We start from the raw sequence: 12,308 nt of genomic DNA, 5'->3' as shown, positions 1-12,308 counted from the left end.
GTTCTGGATTCGTCTGCTAAGGGGATCTCGTCTCCGCCCTTTGAGATTTCGGCTGTAAGACGTTTTGCCCAAATGACACCCGCAGACACAAAGACAGAAACACAAGGGATATTATATATAGGGCTTATTAAGCCCATCAGGCACTACTTGCCATGCTGGCTATGTTCTCCCTCACTCTGAACACCAGTTGATGGGAATTGCAGGTGGGGTACCTGTTTGTGGACTTCGAAGAAGAGGCAACTGGTTGGCCACTGTGAGAACAGGATGTGAGAACTACAATGGGGATTTTTTATGTTCTTAACAACTCTCACCAACTCTCCATGAAAATTGTAGTTCAAAGCATCTAGAGGACATCATGTTGGCAATGTCTGTTCTGAAGTGTGATGCAGCAGCAAAGAAAGCTAATACTATTCTAGGTTACATCAACAGAAGTCTTGTGTCCTGATCAAAGGAAGTCATAGTCCCAATCTGTTCTGCCTTGGTCAGACCACACCTGCAATACTGTGTTCTGTTCCGGGCACCACAATTTAAGAAGGATATTGACAGTGCTTTTTTCTCTATAGAAAAATAGAAGAAGAAGAGTTTGGATCTGATATCCCGCTTTATCCCTAAGGAGTCTCAAAGCGGCTAACAATCTCCTTTCCAGTCCTCCCCCACAACAAACACTCTGTGAGGTGAGTGGGGCTGAGAGACTTCAGAGAAGTGTGGTTGGCCCAAGGTCACCCAGTAGCTGCATGTGGAGCAGTGGGGAAGCGAACCTGGTTCACCAGATTACAAGTCCACTGCTCTTAACTCACCATGAAGTTGTTACAGTAAGTGTTACGCTTTTTAACAAAAACAAAACAAACAAGGAGCCGGTATTGCATACCTTTGAGTACCCCATATTAAAAAAACCAAGCTGGAACATGTGCAGAGAATGGGGACCTTACATGGAATGGTTGAGGGAGCTTGGAAAAGAGGGAAAGAGACTGACAGAAAATATGATCCGTAGCATGAAGGCTGGCAACATCAACCCTGCTGTGTAGGAATCCCTTGCAGACAATCACAGTGCCAGGAGACAGGCAGTCGGGTTGTACATCCATAGCAGTGACTGGAGGAGGAATGATTGTTGGGAGGAGCGCAGAGAGAAGAAACGCCCTGGTGCATCTGCAGCAGCACAACTGGATGCCTTCACTTGCCCCACCTGCAGCAAAACATGTCTCTCCTGCATCGGTCTCTACGGCCACAGCAGGTGCTGCAAGCTTCCAACAGCTTGACCTCACTCCCAAAGGCACACTCCTCCACTGTCTCCCAAGACAGAGCATTACATGGAAGTTAGAGCAAGCTTGCCTTCTTCTGCTCTATAGGGTAGGACTCTAACCAATGGCTTCAAGTTACAAGAATAGAGTTCCTGACTAAATCAGGCAGCTGCCACCATCAGCACAGACCAAATATATTCATCAGGAGATGCAAAGCTAGTCTAGAACCAGGGACTTGGCACGTCAGAATTGCAAAGGCCGGCGAAGCGATCTTTGGTCAGACCTCAGAACTTGGCAAAGGATGAAACTTGGATGTGAACATCAACTTCTTTGAATGTACAGGCTCTTTCAGGCCTCTGGATTGGCTGAGACTCAGCTCCTCAGATAAGCAGGCAGCTGAAGACCTTCACTTCGGATTGGCTGAGACTCAGTTTCTTTGATTGGCAGGCAGCTGGAGGCCTCTGGATTGGCTGAGGCTGCTATAAATTCCTGGGCACCTTGATTGCTCAGAAGAGCCAAGGGTTTTGCTTGTGCTACTTCCTAAGCTCCCGGTTCTTCTTTACCCCTCTGGTGGGTGTAAGTCACACCAGGCCTGGATCCAGGAAAGGCCACCCTCAGCCCTGGCTGCACCCTAAAAGTTAACCTTGCTGTTGAGTTCAGGTCCTGCATGCAGGACATCACTGTGTAAACGGGATTTTCCAGGGACAGTCCTGGATTTACAGAAGTCATTCTGGTTTCTGAATTGATCCTGGAATGTCCTTAGGACGTCCCTATTTTCATTGAAGAAATGTTGGAGGGTATGGATTTTGGTCTAGATGGGCCTTTATCCATCTGTGGGAGGGAATCCATGATGTCTTTTGGCAGATCACCACAGAGAAGGCTCTGTTCCCCTTACAGAAAGGTTTCAGCATGATTTTGATTTTGCCATTTTGAGCAGCTTCCAAGAAATAGGACATATCTTAGAGAAGGGTTCACTTTATGGCTTTGTGGGCCCTAGCCATGGGTTAGCAATAAGTGACTCTGACAATCTTTTTAGCTAAAGGGCAGAAATAAATCAACAGGGCTAGGAAATGGTTTCTCAAAAAAGCTAAACATGTTTAAAAAGGCACTGACTTGCCTCACATTTTCCCACAGCTTCTGCCAACCCAGCAGTTTGAAAGCACACCAGTGCAAGTAGATAAATAGGTACCACTGTGGCAGGAAGGTAAACAATGTTTCCATGTGCTCTGGTTTCCATCACGGTGTTCTGTTGTGCCAGAAGTGGTTTAGTCATGCTAGCCACATGACCCAGAAAGCTGTCTGCGGACAAACACCGGCTCCCTCAGCCTGAAAGCGAGATGAGCACCGCAACCCCATAGTCGCCTTTGGCTGGACTTGAAAGCCTGGAAACTATAGTTTACTCCCTGCAGAGCTACAATTACCAGAACCTTTTTTAAAAAAATAATAATAAAAAAGTACAAAATAAAAAGTGCACATAGTAAGATAAGAAGAAGAAACAATAAATAGAAAACAAAACAGAATAACAACAAGAGATATTATGCACATTGCAAAAAATAAAAATAAAGAACCCGGATATTCCCAGCACCCTTAACAAACTGCAGTTCCCAGGATTCTCTGTGGGGCATTGCTTTAAGTGCTTTTAAATGAGCTTCAGGTGTCTGCAGCCTGGGTAGTTGGAAGCAGAGCGGACCCAGATGGCCCCGATGCCTCTTGGTCTTGAACCCGCATCTAGACGCACTTGGTGTGAGGGCTGTGCAGCGACGGGGCTTCAGGTGGGATGGTTGTCGGCAGTGACTCAGCAAGCCTGAGGAGCCACCTCCAGCACCGCCACGGGTGAAGTCATGCTCTGTGTTGGGATTGGAAGCAGATGTGGGCTGTGAATCTCTGCAGCTGTGCAGGAGACGATGGGATCCAGATGTGAGGCCCAGGACGGACAGGGGATGGAGATGGCCAGAGAAGGAGACAGACGAACTGAGGGCTGCATGCCGGGGACGCTCTCTTTCTCTCTTTCTCTCTCTCCCCCTCTCTCCCTCTCACCCCTTGACTCCTAGAGTGATGCTTTGCAAGAAAGACCATGCTGTCCAAAGAAAGCAGACAAACGAGAGAACTCTCCCCCCCCCCCCGTCCCTCTGAAGGAGATGTTGGAGGAATGATCTGAGAAGAACTGAAGGAGGTCCCAGGTCCAGGGAGAACCAGGAATGTCTCCTGCCTGAAACCGGAGATGGTGAAAACAAGAGTTGGTGTTAAACGAAGGTTTACTTCAGAGTAGACCCATTTGAATTAATGGCCCTAATTTATTTATTTTTAAATTTTCAAAGATCTTTATTGAAACTTAACATATATACATAATAACCAAAATTCCCAATGATTCCCTCACATAAAATATAATATCTAAATTACAACAGTTGCATAATTATACACTTAATTATAAAACCCATCACCCACCTTCTACGTCCCTCCACAGCAATTCAACTTCTGTATATTTCTTTCTACCTTTCTTCCCTTGCATTCTATAATAAATTATTTTTGTTAAATTCTGATTTTTCTTTCTTTGTTTGTTTTGTTATTGCTTAACATTTTTTATTCTAAGCCTATTAACATGTCATTTTTAGAACAATATTTTGACATATAATCTTTGAAATACTTCCACTCCATTCTTAACTTTTGATTTGATTGATATAACTTTGTTGTCTTCTTTAGGTTCAATGGGTCTACACTGAGTAGAACGCCATCAAATATGACATCCAAAGATGCAAATATGCATATGCGCCTGAAGATGTATGAATGAAGGAACTGGAGGTTGTCCAAAAGTGGGTGATCAAAACCAAGTTTCATGAGAAATGGTTGAAAGAGCTGGGTATGAAACGTTGTCTCCAATGCTATATGACTAACTTAGGCACATCCATTTCAACGAGTCTACTTTTGAGTAAGGGCCTAATTGAATACAACCCCTTTAGCATGCACTTTTTATTATTTTTCTCTCTATAAAGAATATTTTAAAAACATTAAGAATGTAGCCCCCACTGGAGGATTTGTAGTGCTGCATCACAATCCTGGATTTGCATGAAGTCAGCAGTGGCCTGGCATGGGAGTGAGAAAGGAGAGACACTGAAGGGGATAGTGGTGACTTAAAACAATGGCAGAAGTCAGAGCAAAACAGGGATGGAGGAAACTGAGAGCAAAACTGCAGGAAAACTATAATGGCAGAGGATTGGCTAAAGTCTTATGGAATACCTGAGGAAGGGGACAAAACTAGAATTAGTTGGTTCTGCCTCTCATTGGCTATGGCGCCACCTACTGTCAGTCTCCTTGCCTTCTGACCTACCAGTCCCAATGTTGTTTAGTCATTTAGTCGTATCCGACTCTTCGTGACCCCATGGACCAGAGCACGCCAGGCACTCCTGTCTCCCACTGCCTCCCGCAGTTTAGTCAGACTCATGCTGGTAGCTTCGAGAACACTGTCCAACCATGTCGTCCTCTGGCGTCCCCTTCTCCTTGTGCCCTCCATCTTTCCCAACATCAGGGTCTTTTCCAGGGAGTCTTCTCTTCTCATGAGCTGGCCAAAGTATTGGAGCCTCAGCTTCAGGATCTGTCCTTCCAGTGAGCACTCAGGGCTGATTTCCTTAAGAATGGATAGGTTTGATTTTCTTGCAGTCCATGGGACTCTCAAGAGTCTCCTCCAGCGCCATAATTCAAAAGCATCAATTCTTCAGCGATCAGCCTTCTTTATGGTCCAGCTCTCACTTCCATACATCACTACTGGGAAAACCATAGCTTGAACTATATGGACCTTTGTCGGCAAGGTGATGTCTCTGCTTTTTAAGATGCTGTCTAGGTTTGTCATTGCTTTTCTCCCAACCAGTCCCAAGGTGGGACTTTAAGGTGCCAGAAGACTCTTAAGAGTTCCCTCTCTGTGGAAGGGCATCTATATACACACAAACAAGACATAGACACTTCAGAGATAGTTTGGTCAACTTTATATTTTTTCGATATACATATTGCCAGTGTCTTCTTTTGGGTTTTCTGTTTTTTTTAAAAAAAAATTGGGTGCTGGTCCCAGCATGTTCACACTCCTGTCTCAGTGACATCTACGCCAGTTTGACCATGTCCACAGAATGGAAGATGGCAGGATCCCCAAGGAGAGCTGGCTTCAGGCCCCCAGCCAGTTGGCAGATTAACTCTGCATTACAAAGAAGTCTGCAAATGCCACATGAAGGCTGGCAATGCCAACCCTGTCCTGTGGGAATCCCTTACAGACAACTCAAGTCCCTGTAGGCAGACAGTCAAGTTGCATATCCATAGCAGGGACCAGAAGTGAAATGACCTCCAGGAGGAGCACACAGAGAAGAAAAGCCATGGTGCAGCACAACCAGAGGCCTTCTTCCGCCCCAGCTGTAACAAAACACGTCTCTCCCGTATTGGTCTCTACCGCCACAGCAGGAGTTGTAGCCTTCCAACTGTTGGGCTTCACCTCCAAAGGTGAACTCCTCCATTGTCTCCCAAGACAGATGGATACCAATAAATTGGTACTCATATTTTGATCATCGAATTGTTGAATATCTTCTAGTCCAATCCCCTGCAATGCAGGAATATCCAGCTGTCCCAAATGGGGCTTGAACCTGCAACCTTGGTGTTATCAGCACCATGCTCTGACCAGCTGAGCTACCCAGGACAAAAGTGATGTGGATGCCAGCACAAAATGGTGGCCATCGGCAGCAAAAAAGAGGTGTCGGTACTCCGTAGCAGTGAGTACCGTCACAAACACACGAAAACACCGTGCCTATCTTGCTTTTATTACTACGTAAAGGTATTTGAAGCAGATAACATAACACAAAATCGAGAAGTGGATAATATAACATAAAACCAATAAGCTGCATCCTGCATTGCTGAGCCAGCACTGAGCAAATTCCCTTCCAACTCTACAATTCCAGCTCCATGATTCCAACTCACAATAACAACATTTGAATAAGGCATTCTCCCCAAGGCCAAAATGGAGACGAAAGAGGACCGTGACTTGCCTCTGATGGATAAAGATAATTAGATACAGTGGTACCTCGGGTTACAGATGTTTCAGGTTACAGACTCCTCTAACCCAGAAATAGTACCTCAGGTTAAGAACTTTGCTTCAGGATGAGAACAGAAATTGCACGATGGCAGCAGGAGGCCCCATTAGCTAAAGTGGTAGCTCAGGTTAAGAACAGTTTCAGGTTAAGAATGGACCTCCAAAACGAATTAAGTTCTTAACCAGAGGTACCACTGAACTTATGTTAGATGTAGGGGAAAGGACTTGAGGGAGGAGGTGGAAGTGGTAAATTTGGGGAGGGGTAGCAAGAAGCCGGAATTCCTCCTAGAGAGAAACTTTGGAAGGGAAGTCACAGTTCTCCGAATTTTGCAGTGTGCGCGAGGGGATTGTTTGGTGATGAATAACAGCAAGTGAGTTCATTAAATAATTTCATTCCGCATCCTACAAGGCTTCCTGTCCAGGTCAGTTCGCTTAGAAGATGCATCTGCTCTCCATGAGGTGATGTTAAGTGGATTGATTAATCCTTTGAATAGGCAAAGTGTAAACGGGAGTGAGGCCGGGAGGGCGAAGAGGACTGTGGGGGTTTGTCTTGTTTATTCCCCGATGTGATTGGCGTCAGTCCTCCACCCAGGCACTCCAGCCTCCTTGTTCCAGTCAGCACTCTCTTGAATTTATGGCTTTTTAAAGGAAAACAAAGAATTCTGTGCTGGAAAGGAGCGTGTAAATAAAGTGGGGAGTTGGGGGGAAGAAGTAGAAATCTCCCAGGATCTGAAAGGGGGGTGGGCAAAGTTTGCAATGACCTCAGCTTCATCACATCAGACTGAATGGTTCAGCACCTGTGTCTTCCTTTGTATTGTTTTCCAGAACACACACACAAAACAGGGTGTCTTTGCAAGCCCCCCCCCCCCACTCCTCTTGCAATCCTTTGGGGGGTCATCTGGGGGCACAGGAGGAAAACAACCATCATTTCCTTTGTGGGTGTCAAAAATCAAGATTTATTATTTCTAAAAAATGATCACAGAAAAAAGAGGCATATCATCTCTGATAGCTTAGTCAGTAAAGCATGAGACTATTAATCTGAGGTCATAGGTTCAAGCCCCACATTGGACAAAAGACTCCTCCTACATTATAGGGGGTTGGACTAGATGACTCTTGTGGCCCCTCCAGTTCTACAACTCTATGATTTACAGGTGGGATTTATTCACATGCCAGCAAATCTAAGTTGCTCAATTAAGAACGCAAGAAGAGCCTTCTGGATGAGGCCAACGGCTCATCTAGTCCAGCATCTCACAGTGGCCAGCAAGATGGCTGTGTGAAGCCCGCAAGCAAGATTTGAGCAGAAGAGCCCTCTCGCCTCCTGCGGTTTTCAGTATCTCTGCCCCTGATTGTAGAGGCAGATCATAGCCATTGTGGTTAGTAGCCATTGACAAACTTCTCCCTGAATTTGTCCCAACCTCTTTTAAAGCCATCCAAGTCGGTGGCCTTCACTGCCTCCTGTCAGTTTGGGCTGTATTGAACATTCAACCCTATTTGTTTACAAGTACCTTCTCTTATTTTTCTGGAATCTTCCAACATTCAGTTTCATTCAGTTAAAGTTGATTTGACGCTCTTGTAGAACAACCCAACCCACAAAACCCAATTCAGACTCTTTTGTGATAAGGAAAGTGATGTAAAGTGCCCTGGAATGTCTAGGATAACCTAACTGACCCACAAACTTTGTGTAAACAAAATGGGTTGAATGTTCAATAAACAGGCCCTCTTGAAGCAACCTGAAGGATCATGTGTGCTTGCTAAGCAAGTGCCAGTGGTCTGGTCAGGGCCGGCCTACCCATAAGGCAAGGTGACCCTCAGGCAGCAGGGCCCACCAAGGCAGCACATTCTGTTGTCAACCTTTCTTCTCAGCTTGTTCCTGTTGTAGATCTTCACTGACCCCCGCCTTTTGCTGGTGGGGAAGGGGGTGCCATTTTGGGGTCCACGTCAGGTGCAGGCTCTGAGTTTGGCTATGAACTGTACGGGGGGTAAACATTTAAACTGAACACAAAGCATGTTGTGGGTAACACTGCAGTCACTCCTCCCTCACCTCATCTCACTGCACTCTGATCCTTTAAAGTGTTTTGCCCAGCCTGGCTGGCTTCCAGTATCAGAGCTAGGCTGGGTACAGGGCCGGCCCTACCACTTGGCAGATTCAGAGCAGGGAACATGTGGCCCTCCAGATGCTGTTGGACTCCAAACTCCCATCATCCTTGAGCACTGGTCCTGCTAGCTAGGGATGATGGGAGTTGTAGTTCAACAATATCTGGAGACCCAAGGTTGAGAAAAGCTAAGAGTGGTATTGTGCAAAGGTGGCAATAATGAATTTATTCCCGATGCAAACAGCACCTGGAGGAGAAGGATTTCAGGGAATCTCAGAAAAGAAAGCTGGCTGCAGCCTTGATAATTACCAGCTCTCAGCTGCTGTGATTAGCATTTTTAGAAAAGGAAACTGCAAAGTTGTAATTGAAATCACACACTGTCTGAAACCTTGGCAAGTTGTTGCTGTCAGTCAGCGTTGACAGGACATAGGTGGCCCATTGATCAGACACAGTATAAGGTAACTTGCTACACCTCATGTTGAACAAACTATGTTCCTCATTCTCCCACTGCCTTTGTCAAAAATGGATTTCCTGTGGGTGCTTTTTTGGGGAGTAAAGGCCAGGAATTTTGATCACAGATCTCCAGTAAGGCATCTGTTTTTGTTATTATTAATGACATTGATATCCTGCCTTTCCTTCAAGCAACCAAAGGCAGCATATGTGGTTTTCCTCCCTCACTTTATTTTATCCTCACCACAACCCTGTGAGGTAGGCTAGTTTGAGAGAGAGGCTGGCTCAGCCAAATGGGTATTTGAACCCAGATCTACCCAGTGCTGGTACTGAGACTCTGACCACTACAACACATTGGCTTTTTAGCCTTAAAAACTTTAAATACGGAGAAGTAGATTGTAGCATCAGCCTGGGATTTCGAAAGGGCATGGTGCTATTTAACTTGGTCACAAAGTATTTGGACTCCAGGATGAGCAAAAAGGTAGCCAGATTTTAAGAACAACACGCAAGTAAGTATTCTGGATCCTGAAATCCCCAAAGCAGACTGTGAAGAAAAGCTCCCTCAGAGAGCTCTCCAAATTGGACAAACCACCAGCAAAATAGCAGAAGAGGTTCAGTTGTAAACAAGTGAGGAGGGATTCCCGTTGGGACAAAAGCGTAAAAAATAATTTAAAAAGAACATCTCAACTTCACAGGTGTTAATCCAAACTGGCTGCAATCTTGGGGTGTGTGTCTGTGAATGTCACAGTGGAAAATTCAGCTCAACGTGCTGTGATCTGTGGAAAAAGGGCAATTCTTAGCGAAAGGGACTTAAACAAATCGCACAGCAGACCTAATCAGGCTGTTGTTACGTAAACCTATCATGTGGCCACACTGAGAACAGTCTGTGCAGTTCTGGTCTCCCCAGGTCCAAAATGATATCATTACGTTGGAGCAGCTACAGCAACGTGATCAAGGCGATGGGAGTACCTTTATTGATGCAGTTAGGTAATTTTAGACCGATTCCCCTCTCGATGGTCCTGTGCCTTATTACTTCACTCTCTTCACATTTTGGTAAGCCAGCCCCACTGCATTTGAGGGTGCCCTCCCACCCATTTTGCCGAGTGGCAAAATCTGCCCCAGTCTTTATCCCGACGCTGACCATCTTCTGGATGAGCAAGGAAGCTGCAACTTTTTTAGCTCAGCAAAAAAAGAGGGATGGGGGGGGGAGAGAGATGACTAATGAGATAATGAACATGAACAATGTTTACTGAATTAGGAACAGTGTGGAGAGAGTGAAGAGAGAGATTAAAAAAAACAAAATACAAAAAAACCTCTCTCCTTCTCTAGTAAGACCAGAACATGGTGCAGCCGGCCAGCGAAAATTCTTTGGCAACAGATTGTTTAGGATGGACAAGAGGAAATTCTTTTCCATGCAATGCGTAATTAACGGGTGGAATTAACTCTGACAAGATGTGGTGACGTTACTAGCTCGGATGGCTCTTGAAAAAAAGAAAAGAGATGCATTAGTCAAGTTTGTTGAGGGTTATCGGGTGCTTTCATCAATCTCCCTGATAAAGGGCAAAGGGCCTCTGGCAAGATGTAAATGTCCTACAAAAAATAATATTTTTAAAAAAGTTAATAGAAGCCACTGTGAAGGTGGGAGGATGAGGGAGACCAATTAGCTTGGGACTGCTATGCTGGAGGTGGGATTTAACCCATCTTTTTCTTCTATTATATATTGTGCCAATTGGATTATCCATCTGTTCTCTTTGTGTTTTGATTTCTCCTGAGATTGCCCAGTTAGGTGTTACTGTCCCCAAGATGGAGGACCCAGTTTTTATCTCTGTTTCAATGCCATCGGACACCATTTTGAATCAAGATGGCTGACCGAAATGTTCCAAAGTGCATTGATTTGGATGCCTCTGAAGATATCGTTGGGTGTGTCAGTTCCCAAGAGCGAGGTTCATGTTTCGGACTATGTTTCGATGACGTTGGATGCCATTTTGAATCAAGATGATAGACCGAAACATTCCAAACTGCAGTTATTTTGATGCCTCTGAAGAAATAGTTGTCCAATTTGAAGGCACTGAGCACACAGGAAAAGGGGCAGAAGCTGACTTGTACAATAAGAAGTCCAATTTAGGGAGCATAGCTCATCAAAGCCAGATGCCAAGAATGTCATAGCCAGGGAGAGACAAAAGCAGACATATTATGCCAACTTCATAATAAATATTATTATATAGTTGGCATAATATACCAAACCTTCCAGGCCCGGAATGTCAGTATTGCTTTGCATTAGTCAAGATATTATATTAAAAGGCAGCCATGTTTCTAAACAGGATCTTATGTAACTGGGATTCATGACATTGTTCATAACTGTCAAATGCTGGAACCTTTTATTATACATCTATGAAAACTGTTAGGTTGTGGGTGAACATATCAGACGACTTCAATTCTTCAAACAGCTCTTGTTTATTCACAGGCCAGAACAGAACTGAACTGAAGGGTTCAGCCAGCCTGCTTATATAGAGCTCCACTACAACGCAACTGTAACAACTTTCTGTAACTATCTAATCACTGAATGTCACTTTCAATCCCTTATTTGCATATGTGGACCTGAGTGAAAACTATCTACAGTATCCCCCTGGTGGCCCAGGGCGAGAACTTCAGTACATAACAAAAATCAATCCAAATATATAAATTCATGGAAGCTTCTCCTTATGTTATCAAACCATGCTACTAGAAATGCAGATTTAATGCTTGCCCTGAAGTGTGCAGTTTGCATGCAAGTCAACAGTTCTCACATGCAACCTGGACACGCTTTGGGTAATCTTTCAGTGCTGAAACCTGGGTGTGCCCTGCAAACACTTTATGGGTGTTGGCTGAAGCGAGGAGGAGCCAGTGGATTTTGTCTAAAGGGGTGAAGGAAAGAAGATGGACATTGTCCTGGGAAAGGAGGAGAAAGGTGGTTCCATTTGCATCTAAAGGGGAACCTCCCCTTTAAATTATAATTCTTCTTACTTAATCCACAACATATAATTCAATCATAGAATCATAGAATTGCAGAGTTGGAGGGGAACATAAATAAATAAAGGGGGGGGAACCAATACAGTTGAATTAAAATTAAGCATATACACATACATAGCGGAAAGACCAGCTCCTTCGTTGCAGACCCTTTCTGGTGCCAAAATTGGACATTTGTCTTCCCTCAGATACTCAGGGGGTGGCAACCCTGGGCAGGGCCTTCTCTGTGGCAGCCCCTAAGTTGTGGAACTCCTTCCCCACAGAGGTGAATCTGGCACCTTCATAATACAACTTCTGGGTGATGCTGAAGACACACCTTTTTACCTTTGCTTTTGACACCTGAGGGGTATATTTTTGAATTGCACCTTATTTTTGCGATTGTAAGTAGCTTTAAACAGTTTTTAAATATTGCGGTTTAATACAGTGGTACCTTGGGTTACAAACGCTTCAGGTTACAGA

General features: G+C 44.7%; 1 protein-coding gene across 1 annotated transcript in view; it reads left to right on the top strand.

Moving 5' to 3' along the window:
• LOC309364519 (uncharacterized protein) overlaps positions 1–9,741 on the top strand; it is a 110,062-nt gene extending 100,321 nt beyond the window's left edge. The window contains exon 9 of the transcript XR_014165852.1: positions 9,727–9,741. The gene's annotated coding sequence lies outside the window, so the exon portion shown is untranslated. The remainder of the gene's footprint in view (positions 1–9,726) is intronic.
• The last annotated feature ends 2,567 nt before the right edge of the window (positions 9,742–12,308 follow it).

The sequence above is a fragment of the Podarcis melisellensis genome, assembly GCF_964234715.1.
Source record: "Podarcis melisellensis genome assembly, chromosome: 2".
In the NCBI taxonomy this organism is placed as follows: Eukaryota; Metazoa; Chordata; class Lepidosauria; order Squamata; family Lacertidae; genus Podarcis; species Podarcis melisellensis.
The sequence above is the reverse complement of the archived record's forward strand: the minus strand, read 5'-3'. Positions and strand labels throughout refer to the sequence as shown.